The following is a 12,953-nucleotide window of genomic DNA, read 5'->3' on the forward strand; positions in this document are numbered from 1 at the left end:
TGCTGACAGTGGCCCCTAAAGTCCCGCCCCCTGCCCGCGGAGCCAATGCCGGGGCCGCCCCAACTAGGCCCCGCCCACAGCCTCGCCCTACTCCCTGGCCCGCCTGGGCTCCCCCTTTGGAGGCGCAGCGCGGGGGTCCCGCAGCCGCGCGGGCCTGGAGGTCCAGTCCAAGTTCGGGCGGCTGCGGGCCAGGCGGCGTCGGGTGCCCGGGCTGGACTCCGCGGACTCTGGCTGTGCCCGTCGGAACCAAAACTCTCGGTTCTAGGAGGGCCGGGTCCGGGGAGGCGCCCGCACAAGTGTATTCAGTGACTACTAAGGAAATGAATGAGGCCTTAGAGGCGCCGATGTTAAAATATTACAGACTTCGGAGAGCTTTCAGGAGTTTGCCGCCCCTTAGAAAGGAGGGCATTGAGGGTGTGTGCGGGCGGAGTGGCCGGGCCATGCCCGTGTTTGCTGTCAGGCTAAGTGGCTTCCGGGGCTGGGGTGGGACCCGTACTTAGACTCATTCCAACATCAGTTGATTGGCTGGTTGGTTGGTTCATTCATTCTTTCATTCATTCAGTACGAGAAACATTTACTGAAGGGCAGGCCCTGCACAGGAGCTGGAGATAGACTGAAGGGAAATCTGCCCTTGCTCCTTTCAGTGATTCAGCAGATAATTGTGCATCTATAGGTGCCAGGCGCTGTTCTTGTCGCTGGGGATGCAGCCCCCTCTGGACTGGGACCTACTGTCCAATGATGGGAAATGGAGGAAACCCAAGTCCCCAAGTAGACTGTGATACCATTCTGAGGGAGCAAGTGCTAAGAAGAGTGGGGCAAAGGAAGGGTGGATGGTAATGAGGTGAGGGGACCTTGCTCTCTGGAGGGTGACAGCTGTGACCGTACAATGTGACCAGGATGATGAAAGCTTCCATACTGTAAATGTGGGAGGGACTCTTAGGGAGAGGGGGTCAGGAAGGCATCCTGAAGGAGGGAAGGTTGCTGGGGGTGCAGGTGGAGATCAGCCAAGTCAGAAGGGAGGGAAGGATGGGGAGAAGGGGAGTGGAGTAGGCAAATGGCCCCTTCCTAAAGATGTCCACGTCCTAGTCTCTGGAACCTGTGAATATATTTTGTTACATAACAAAGAAAAATTAAGGTTGAAAATGGAATTACAGTTACTAATCAACTGACTTTAAAATAGAGAGATTATCCTGAATTATCTGGGTGGGCCCAATGTAATCACGATGGTCCTTAAAAGTGGAAGAGGGAGACAGGAGAGTCAGAGAAAGAGATGTGATGACACAGAAATGCTGTGTTGCTGCTTTTGAAGATGGAGGAAGGGGCCACAAAGGCATGTGGGCGGCCTCTAGAAGCTGGAAAAGTCAAGGAAACAGATTCTCCCCCAGAACCCCCAAAAGGAACATGGCCCAGCTGACCACTTGATTTTAGACCCATGTTGGACTTCAAACCAACAGAACAGTAAGTTAATAAATTTGTGTTGTTTTAAGCCCCCAAGTTTGTGGTGATTTGTTACAGCAGCAATAGAAAACTAATACAGGGAAGTTTCAGGTTTTAACCTTGAGCCTTCTTGGCCCCTCCTTTAACTCCCCAGGGAGCATCAGTCAGGTGGATTCTGCCAGGACTGGCCTGGTGGCTCAGAGGAAAACTGAGGCCTGGACAGTGGAGGAATGGGGCCCTGGGCCAAATTGTCGTGTGTGTGGATAAGTATTGTACCTCTCTCCCTTCCTGCCACCCAGGCTCTGCCAAAGATCCACCCACCCAGGCTTGCCTGTGCCCCTTACCAAGTGCCTCTTGCCCCTGAGCTCCTCAAATCCTCTGAGAGCCCAGCAAGGTGGGCAGAACCAGCATCACTATCCCCCTTTACAGAAATGGAAACCGAAGCTCGGGCCCTGACAGTGATCTACTTAGCCTGAAAGTGGCAAGACATGCTGACTCTGGGCCCTCGTCCCCACTCAGTCTTCTCACCCAGCCATTGTCACCCCCCACCCCGCCTTCCTTCCCACACACAGCCAGGTAGGGGGACAGCTAGGTGCCAGGCCCTGAGCACTGCTTGTGAGCCACAGACCCAGGTTCTGAGCTGGCTGTGCTGCTGACTTGCTCTGTGGCCACAGACGAAGAAAGGACAGTCCCTTTCTGAGCCTTCTTGCCTGTAAAATGGGAGTTACATGAGTCCCAAGCAAGATAAGGGACTTGCGCGTGTATTGTTGATGGGAACACACAGTCCCCGTAGGCAGGAGTTTCATGGAAACATTATAACGGGAGCTTTGGGGGGTGGCGACTGGCCTTGCCACCTGACCTGGAATGAGTCTAATGATGCGTAGATGACTCTAATAATGACCCCCCGGGCCTGCAAGAGTGAGGCTGAGGCGCAGCCCCGCCCATCAGCTGAGCGTCCTCCATTGGAGGAAGGGGCTCGGGGAAGGTCAGGAGCTCCATTCAGGGCTGGTGGCAAAACAAAGTTACAGGGACGAAAGCTTGCAGAGGCAAAGACCCTCATGCAAGGTCACTCAAAGCCAGGAACCAACTCCAGAGCACTTTGGAGAGGTTCTGGTGTGTGTGTGTGTGTGTGTGTGTGTGTGTGTGTGTGCGCAGTTGGGGAGCATTGGGGGATGGATAGAGAGCAGCAGATTTGGCCCCTAAGCCTGACCCAACCCCCGGACCCCTCCCTCAGCGACTAGCCATCCTCCCAACCAGGCCCCAAAGCCACAGGAACTGTGCTCTGGGGACCGTTTTAAGCCCACCTGGATGTGACGTGCTCCCACCCAGTGCCGGCTCCCCGAGCTGCTCAGACTCTCCTGCCACCAGCCAGAGATCCGGCCCCCACAAAGCCCACATCCAGGGCCCGCTTTGTGCCTGGCACTGGGTTCTGTGCTTTACAAGCACTCAGGTAGGTGGTTCATTCTCCCCATTCACAGATGCGGTCATGTCACTTGGCTGGGGCCTGAGGAATCCCTGGGGAGCCGGCTGCTGGCGGCTCTCAGCTCTACTGAATGGACGGGATCTTTGCAGATACGCCCAGTGTTGCCATGGCAGCCCTGCAATTACTGAACATTTATAAAACAGAATTTCATTGACTAAAATTGGCTTTTTTATGCAACTTCTCAGGCAGTGTGTAAAGGCCCAAGTATGGGTGGTGAGGCTGGGATCCCGAGGCATGGGGGGGCCAGGGTGTCCTGCATTTCTGACCCAGTAGACACTCAGGCCAAGTGCCCCCTGCCCAGCCTGACCCCATGTCCAGGGTCTGCTGCCTCAGCCAGGGCCTGGACTATTCTTGCTGGAAGGACTCCTGGACACCCTGGTGTCTGAGGGGGTAGGACCCTGAGGGACATTCAGGACAGGTTAGAGGCAAGGAAGCCTGGGTGGAGCAATGCCCCAAGGGGCTTCCCTGGCGGTCCAATGGTTAAGACTCTGTGCCTGCAATGCAGGGAGCATGGGTTCGATCCTGGTCGGGGAACTAAGATCGCACATGCTGTGCGGCGCGGACAAAAAATTTTAAAAAAAGCCCCGAATGCGGTGTTCAAATTCCTTCTTCTCAGCCTGGAGCCTCGCCTTGATGCTGAGATAGGCCCAGTCACCACGCCCCTGACCCCCAGTCCCACAGCTGTCCCCCCTCCACACACAGGACCTGTAATCACCACACAGGGACTGACTCAGCCCTTCCTTCCCCGCCCAGCCTCTTCTTCCTGAAAATCGCCCACGTCAGCAGCCCCAGCCCCCAAAGGCCCTGGGGGATAGAGTCCAAGGCCCCCTTCTCCGAGATTAGCTGGGAAGAACGGAGGAACTGAGCCGGAGGGGTAGGACTCCCAGGCCCGAGCCAGCTCTCCTCGGCCCCGCCCACCCGGGGACCTAGGGAGGCAGGTGGGATGAGAGGGACCAGGAGTCTGGGGACAGGTCTGAGAGCAGGGAGCCACAAGGGAAGGGTGGTGATACTCTAGGGGGCAGTGCGAGGAGACAAGGTCTCCAGGAAGGGCCTCAGCCCCCGCCACCCCGATCCCCTGCCACAGGGAGACAGGGAGGAGGGCAGGAGCTCCGTCCACCCCCAGGAAGCCTCCTCTGCTGCAGCCTGAGCTCAGCCTGCAGGGCTCCGTGGCCTGAGCCAACCCCAGGCCTGGGTTGGATTTTTCCTTGATTGTTTCTTGTTTCCTTCCTCCCTTGGGCTCCTGCCAATTCCAGCCCTGCCCTCCTCGCTTTTCACCCTCCTTCATAAAACTCTGACCCGGCAGAGGCTGGGATTCGAGATGAGAGTCCCTTCGAAACTACCCCCAGCTTCTGCCTCTGCCTTGGACCCCTCCTTGGGAGTTGGGTGGCAGGGCCTTACTGGGGGACTTTCCTTTGGGTCTGGATTTTTGGCCCCAGGCCCAGGGCTATGGGGGTTTCCAGAGTGGTGACAGCCCTGTCCTAGCAGGGACTGAGGCACTTCCTCCCAGAGGCCTCTGGGAGCATCCAAGCCACATGGCTGTCTTCTGGCCTGGGGAGCACAGAGTTAGCAGGGGTTGTTTTCAACACTTCCCTCCCCTTCAAGGCACCTTGTCATTATTCATTTTGAAAACTCATTTGCATCTACCTTGTGCCTAGAGCTGTGCTGACTGGAGAAGACACAGATGGTCAAGGCTGGGCCCAGCCCTCAAATAACCAATTCTAAATCAGCACATTCTGTGCCATAATGGAGGTCCTTGAAAGCAGAGGCCAGTTCTGATTTACCTCTTTCTATTCCAGGCAGCATAGATGAGATTCAGTGAGTGACTATGAGTGGAGAACCAAAAAGAACAGCGGTAGGGAGGATTTGTTCTGTTAGAGGTGGGGAAACAGATGGAAGAGTTAGGAAGCCTTCAAGAAGAGGCGATATTTGAGCAGGGTATTAATGGATGAGTAGGAATTTGCCAGGCAGAGAAAGGAAAGGATATTTCAGGGGGAGCAGGCAGAGGCAAAGGCAAAGGCCAGAAGGAGTGCAAGTAGATGCATGGTGTGAGCGGGAAACAAGATATGTCCAGCAGACCATGGCATAGGAGAGGGGGAAAGACCCAGAGGGTAGTGGGCGAGCACCATTTTCCTTGCCCAGCTCCCATTCCTCTTATTCTGCTGACCACCCCTCAATTTTCCAGAGTCTCCAGTATGATTGACCTTGCCTCCAAGCTCTAAAAGTGGGTCTGAGGCCCCGGCCTACCCAATATGAGTCATAAGGATGGTTTAGGGATGGGCATATCTCAGCAGTGGGCTTCAGCCTGGGAACTTGCAGTGACTATTAGGGTGACAGATGCCAAGATGTCAACTCAGGGCTGTCAACTCACGGAAGAGCTCGTCCGAGAATAAAGCCAGCACAGAGAAAAGCAGAGCCAAGAGAATGATTCTCAATAACATTGCTTGTGCTTCTGGATCCAGCCATGCCTGAAGCAGACATCCATTATATGAACCAACAACTTACGATTTTTGTTTAGTCCTGTTGGAATTGGGTTTCTGTCACTTGCCCATTAAAGAATAATTAAAAGCAGACAATAGCTCACAATAGCTGCCGAATGCTATGGGAGGGAATCAAGGATCTGTGCAGAAGTGCGACATGACCAGAATTGCCTTTTTTTCATTTAAATTATCTTTTTGACATGGTAATGTTTTCGTGTGGTTCACAATTTAGAAATCACAGCAGGCTGAAGATCCTGCGTGCTGCAACTAAAGACCCGAAGCAGCCAAATAAATAAATAAATAAATAAAAATATAAAAGAAGAAATCACAAGAGGCAAAACGTCTCCCTCTTACCCCTGTTCCCCAGGCACCAGTTCTCCTCTCCACAAACAACCAGCGTTATCAGTTTCTTGTAAACACTTCTAAAGATACTCTTTGCACATGCAAGCAAAGCCCCGCCCATCTTTTTTACACAAATGGCAATATTTAGACAAGTAGAGCCCCAAAGTACAGCAGACCTTGGTGGGAGCGGGGGGGGGGGGGGGGGGGGGGGGGAGGACAGGCCCCATTGCCGGGGGCGATGGGGGTGACTCTGCAGGAGCCATGGGAAGCCACATTTTATTGAGCCTCTGCTATTCACATTGTCCGGCACCTTCCTTTCTTCAGTTGACATCATATTTATGACCACTTCATGTCAGTTCATAGAGCATATCGTCAGTTTCATTTTCTCACAGCTGCATAGTATTTCACACGGGGTGTACCATAATTTATGCAAATTATGACCTCTCCAGCCTCAAGCCACCTCTCCACTCCCTCTGTTCCGGACAAGGGCCTTTCAGCCCATCAGCCACACCCATGGCCTCAGTGGACGGACGTTTAGGTTGTCCCCAGCCCTTTCCTGTGACAAGCAGTGCTGCCATGTGTCATCTTGCCCAGATGCTGTTTCACACTCGTGTGAGCACAGCTGAAGAATAAGTTCATAAGGACTTGGGGGTCACAGGACACTCGCTGTTGTCATTTGGTCGGCTCTGTCCACTTGCCTTTCTCAGGGGACGTGCCAGGTCCAGGCCCCCATAGGGACCACAGGGCCCATTTCTCCTCAGCCTCGCTGGCAACTGGTTCTCAGCCTTTTTGATTTTTGTCACTCTGGTAGGTAAACACTAACTAAAGACAAAGGAACCTCAGTGTGGTTTTAATCTGTGTTTCTCTTATAAGTGATGTTGGCCATTTTTCATAGGCTTCAGGGCCATTTCTATTTCCTTTTCCATGAACCGGAAAAGGAATTAGAGAATTATGCTTAAGAGGGTCGATTCAGAGAAGGGAACGTGCAGGGAGGCCTGATTGGAGGCAGGTGCCACTTTGGGGGCGGATGGCTCAGGAGAGAGACGGAACTTGGCTCTGAGCTGTGGTGTGAAAGACGGCGCTGGAGATAATGAGGTCGAAAGATTGGAATTTGGTGACAGATGGGCCACAGGGGCCAGGGAGGAAGGACCGGGGTCAGGCCGGTCCAGCGTGGTGACTTGGGTGATGAGAGGGGGCGGGGAGGAAAGGGAGGACAGTGGGGCCACCAAGGGAGATGGAGGATCCCAGCAGGGGCCCTGCCCACTCTCCACCCCACATCGTGACTGATGCAAAACACCAACCTGACGGCCACACCCCCCTGCTCACACGCTTCAGTGGCCACAAACCCTGGGCAGGGACCCTGCTGGCTTCCAGCCTCAAGCCACCTCTCCGCTCCCTCTTCTCTGGCCTTGAGCACACCCAGCCTCCAGGGCGGGCTCCTTACACGGCTCCTCCCTTCCCCGGCCGCCTCCTGCGATTCCTGCAGGTCTCAGCCATGGTATCTCCCCTCGGGGAAACATTCCGGACCCCAATCGATGTCCCGCGGAGAAACTCCGGACCACGGTCCTCTCTGAGCCATCGTCATCTGACTCATGTCCATCCCCCACTGGGCTGTAACCACTGTTGCCTCCCCAGAGTGGATGCCAATGAATGTGAATGAATGAACAAGTGAATGAATGAAGGGCAGGGTACCGTGGGTAGCAAACAGGGGGCAAATAGGAGATGAGGGTTTAGGAAGTAAAAGAGCCTGGAGTTGAGACTTCCCTGGTGGTGCAGTGATTAAGAATCTGCCTGCCAGCGCAGGGGACAAGGGTTCCAGCCCTGGTCTGGGAAGATCCCACATGCCGCGGAGCAACTAAGCCCGGGCGCCACAACTACTGAGCCCACGTGCTGCAACTACTGAAGCCCGTGCGCCTAGAGCCTGTGCTCCGCAACAAGAGAAACCCCCGCTTGCCGCAACTAGAGAAAACCCGCACGCAGCAACAAAGACCCAATGCAGCCAAAAAAAAAAAAAAAGACGCTGGAGTGGGCTACCACTGTTTGAGGCACAGTGGCTCTCGGTGCTTCCCTGGCGCCCCCTCTAGGTGGAGCAGGGATTCTGTCCATTTGGTGGTACACGTCTGCATCCCGATGCTGAGAAGAGATCCCCACACAGAGCCGGCACCACTGCAAGTGTCTGCGAACGGGAGCAGGCATGGGAACAGGCGTGGGAACTGATGGGCTGGGGCCCAGGTGGACGTTTCATGACAAGGCATCCCTTCGGCAGGTATCTCTTGTGGGCCTACTGTGTGCCAAGCACTCTACAGGTACGGGACAGGGTCCCTGCCCTCAGGGAGCAGGCATCGCGGAGCAGAGGGGCAAGAGAGTTGTGTGTATACACACACACACACACACACACATAATTTTTTCTTTCTTTTAAAATAATCCATGCACGCGGCAAAAGATGCCAAACAGGATGTGAGAATGGACATGACAAATAATTCTCCAAGCCCTCCTGCTCCTGACCCCTTGTTCTCCAACACCCATCCCCAGAGGTAAACCACTGTGATTGGAAATATTCTAAGGTCAGAACATTTGGGGTTTCTTTGTTCATTTATTTTGTTTTGTTTTGTTTTTTTCTTTATTGGAGTATAATTGCTTTACAATGGTGTGTTAGTTTCTGCTCTATAACAAAGTGAATCAGTTATACATATACATATGTTCATTTATTTTGTTTTTAATTTATTTTACTGAAGTATAGTTAATTTACAATGTTGTGTTAGTTTCTGGTGTACAGCAAAGCAATTCAATTATACATATATATATATAATGGTTTGCATCTGCTAATCTCAAACTCCCAATCCATCCCTCCCCCACCCCCTTCCCTCTCCTGGGGGTAGGGCCTGCTGACTGGGCCCTGCAGGCCTTCACTTCTCTTTCTCAGTGAGAAATGCTCAGACCCTGGGAAGATCTGGGAGCCACGGGAGCCAGCAGGAGAGATGGGGTTCTGCGGGGCCCCGCCAGGCTCGGGGCAGATGCCCAGGCTCTCAGGGAGCAGGGTCACGGACCAGCAGCTGTCCCCGAGACCCCCGAGGGGCCCTGGGCCCTGGCAGCTGCACGGCTCTCAGCTGTTAGGCGGGCTCCGTGCTGACAGGAGAAGGAGGGTGGGTCTGGGTGGGGAGTCTGGAGCTGGCCGTGGGCCCAGTGGGTCCCAGAGCAGACCAGCCCTGAGGCCCATGGGGCCCTGGCATTTCCAGGGCAGACCCAGAGGGAGCAGAGATAGATAGGCCTGGCCGCTCAGGGAAAGAAGATCTAGAATGATGAGGTCAGGGCAACAGAGGGGCCCAAATGCCTGAGCGCGGGTGATTAAGTCCCACCCCAGCGACCTCCGGACTCTGAGGCCAGGCACGTAAGCTCCCCCTCTGGTCTCTCCTCTCCTCGGCCAGACTCCCAGTGCTCCCGGTTCTCTCGCGCGTAATGAGTTCTACGCAGGCGACTCCTAGATCAACCCCTCCAATCCTCATGCCTCACCAGAGCCCGGATCTGTCATCCCTGATGTCCTGGGAGGCTGGGCCCACCTGGGTGCCCCCTTCATCCCAACCTGCCCCAACAGACCCAGGCACCCCCTCCTCCCACATGCTCCCAGGCACCTGGGTTGCTCCCTGGGACTCCTCTGAAGTCTGTCCTTGCTGGGTGGCCAAGTTGGTCAGTATGACACAGAGGAGAGACAAGGGATTGGAGTTCAAATCCCAGCCCCATTGCTTACTTCAGCCGGTGATCTTGAACCTCTTGGAGCCTGCCAGCGGGTTAGATGTGATCTCTATGTCAAAGTACACACAGTTGGTCCTCAGAAATGGTAATTCCCTTTCCTTCCTACCCAAGCTGTGTTTTCTCCTCCTCAACTTAAACTTAAGAAAAAAAAAGGGGTTGGTGGGGGAATTCCCTTGCGGTCCAGTGGTTAGGGCTTAGGACTTGGCACTTTCACCACTGTGGCCCAGGTTAAATCCCTGGTCAGGGAACTAAGATCCCGAAAGCCGTGCAGCATGGCCAAAACAAACGAACAAACAAAAAAACCGGATGGTGGTGGTGGTGGTGGTGGTATTTGTTGTTTCTCTTTATTTTATTTTCTAAATTGAAGTATAGTTGATTTACAATATTAGTTTCAAGTGTACAACATAGTCATTCAGTACTTTTATAGATTATACTCCATTTAAAGTTATTACAAAACAATGGCTATATTTCCCTTTGCTGCACGCTGTATCCTTGTTGCTTATCTATTTTATATATAGTAGTTTTTTTTTTTTAATTAATTTAATTTATTTATTTATGGCTGTGTTGGGTCTTCGTTTCTGTGCGAGGGCTTTCTCTAGTTGTGGCAAGCAGGGGCCAGTCTTCATCGCAGCGCGCGGGCCTCTCACCACCGCGACCTCACTTGTTGCGGACCACAGGCTCCAGACGCGCAGGCTCAGTAACTGTGGCTCATGGGCCCAGCTGCTCTGCGGCATGTGGGATCTTCCCAGACCAGGGCTCGAACCCGCGTCCCCTGCATTGGCAGGCAGACTCTCAACCACTGCGCCACCAGGGAAGCCTTATATAGTAGTTTTTATCTCTTAATCCCATACTCCAGTCTTGCTTCTCCCCCTTCCTCCTCCCACTGGTAAGCACTAGTTTGTCCTCAGTATCTGAGCCTGTTTCTGTTTTGTTATATACATTTGTTTGTTTTATTGTTTAGATTCCACATATAGGTGCTAACATAGAGTATTTGTCTTTCTCTGACTTATTTCACTAAGCATAATATTCTCTAGGTTCACACACATTGTTGCGAAGGGGGGTTGGTATTTGTGCTTTAGGTTTGGGGGCAGGAGGCTCACTTCGCCAGAGCTCGGACATCATAGCCTGGTGCTGACCTCTCTCCCCAGCTTCTGGCTCTCTGTTCTCTGGTTTGATCCATACTCAGGAGGCGTTTCCCCTCATGGTGGCAAGATGGCTGCAGCAGTTCCACCCTTATGGTGTGTCTTTTCTCCCACCTCCAGCAGAAGCCTTAGAGTCATTGTGTTTGGCATGTCTTAGGTTGTGCCTATCCCTGGCCAATCACTGAGGCCAGAGAAATGCAATGTGCGGTTTGGTTTAGGCAAGGGAGGTGGGGGGAGGACAGGCAGTTCCTCCACAGGGAAACTGGGGTACTGTTTCCATAGGAACAGAGAGAGACTGCTGGGGGGGCTCTGTCCTCTGATGGCTCTGAAAGTGTCTCCCGTCTCCCGCCTCTCCCAGCTTCACTTTGCCCTTTGCGGCACTGCCAGCCCTTTCCTAAGACACAGATTGGATGTAGTCCTTCCACTACTCAGAAGCCTTCAAAGATTCCCCAAGGCACAAGAATCGATCCAAACTTCTTAGCAAGGCAGTCTAGACTCCTTGAGTCATCTGGCTCCTAAGCACAGTTCCAGGCCCATCACTTCTTTCTTTCCTTCTTTTCTTTTTTCTCTTCTCCCTCCCTTCCCTTGCATTCCCTTCTTCCATAAATCTAAAGCCCCTCCCCCTACCATGCCTGGGTATATAATATACCCAAGAGCACTGAGAACATGTTCACACAAAAACTTGTACAGAGTGCTTATAGCAGCACTACTCACAATAGCCCCAAAGTGGAAGCAACACTAATGTCCATCAACTGATGAACGGATAAACAAAATATGGTCTATCTGTACAGTGGAATGATATTCAGTCATAAAAAGGAACGAAGCACTGATAATGCTACAACATGGGTGAACCCTGAAAACATTATGCTAAGTGAAAGAAGCCAGACACAAAAGACTACATACTGTATGATTCCATTCATACGATATGCCCAGAATAGGTAAATCTATAGAGCCAGAAAGTAGTTTAGCGTTTGCCAGGGGATGGGAGTGGGGTGGAGATGGTGAGTGAGTGCTAGTGGGTATGGGGCTTCTTTCTGGGGTGATGAAAATATTCTAGAAATAGTGATGTTTACACAACATTGTGAATATACTAAAAGCCACTGAACTATACACATTAAAATGGTGAAATTCGGGAATTCCCTGGCGGTCCAGTGTTTAGGACTCCGCACTTCCACTGCTGGGGGCCCAGGTTCAATCCCTGGTCTGGGAACTAAGATCCCACAGACCTCGCCGGCAAGAAAAAAAAAAAAGGCGAAATTCGTGTTATTATTATATCTCAGTAACATTTTTTTTTAATGTAAAAAAAAAAAACCTACCTCACCCCCACCCGTCAGTCAAGACCTTTCACATCTACTTGGAGGGAGAGGCCACGTGTGTCCAACCAGAATTGGCTCTCAGGTGGCTCAGCCAGGAGCCCCAGGGTCCGGAGAAAGGAAGTGTGTATCAAACAGAGTAGTGAAAAATCAGCCCAAACGGCTACTCCCAGCACTAGGGGAAGCCGCAAGGCTGGGCTGAGCCGGGCTAGGTGACCCTGAGTGAAGGGAAAGGAAACACCGAGGCCAGGGCTGGGCAGGGCTGGGGCATCGAGGCCTGGGAGGCAAACGTGGTAAGAGCGCAGGACTTTGCTTCTTCAGAACCATCTGCTTCATCCTTGGGCTTGTGTCTTAAAGGCCCAGGGCACGACCAGGACGAGGGACGATGCCACCAAAGGGGATTCTGAAGCAGGTGGGTCCCAGGAGTCCAGGCCCAGCCAGGTTCCTCCACTTCATCCACCCCTGTCACCAGTGCCCCCTCCCAGAGCCTTATTTCAGAGTCCTGAGCCCCCATGAGGGGAGGGGGGAAGAGACCCCCCCTCACGAGCAAGTGGGATGAGGCTTCAGGAAACTGGCGACCCAGGTGAAGAGGGGCCGAGGAGCAGTCAGCTGGTAGTCGCTGGGCACCGACTTCCCGCCAAGAGCAAAAGGGAAGCGTCTGGTGTCAGAGGGGCACGGGTCGCCAGACCTGTCTGCAATCTGGGGTTCTCATCCTGCTTTTTTTGTTTGTTTTAAATGCCTGCTTGGGTCCTCCCAGAGCATTTCCAACAGTCACACGACTTGTATCCAGGCAACGGGCTCTTGCTCCCATTCACGCGGAGCACCAGCTTTCTTTCCCAGGAAGCTGCACACCACCGCCCGCCTGCCCTGCACACGCCTCCCTCCCACCAGGACACAGGTCTTTTCTCGCCTCTGTTAACTGCCCCATCCCACTGGGGCCTCTGGATCGTCCGTGACAAATGGGCACCAAGACATTACCATTCCCCACAAGGCTGCTTCAGCAGCAACA

This window comes from Balaenoptera acutorostrata, chromosome 9 (assembly GCF_949987535.1).
Source record: "Balaenoptera acutorostrata chromosome 9, mBalAcu1.1, whole genome shotgun sequence".
NCBI classification, from domain to species: Eukaryota; Metazoa; Chordata; class Mammalia; order Artiodactyla; family Balaenopteridae; genus Balaenoptera; species Balaenoptera acutorostrata.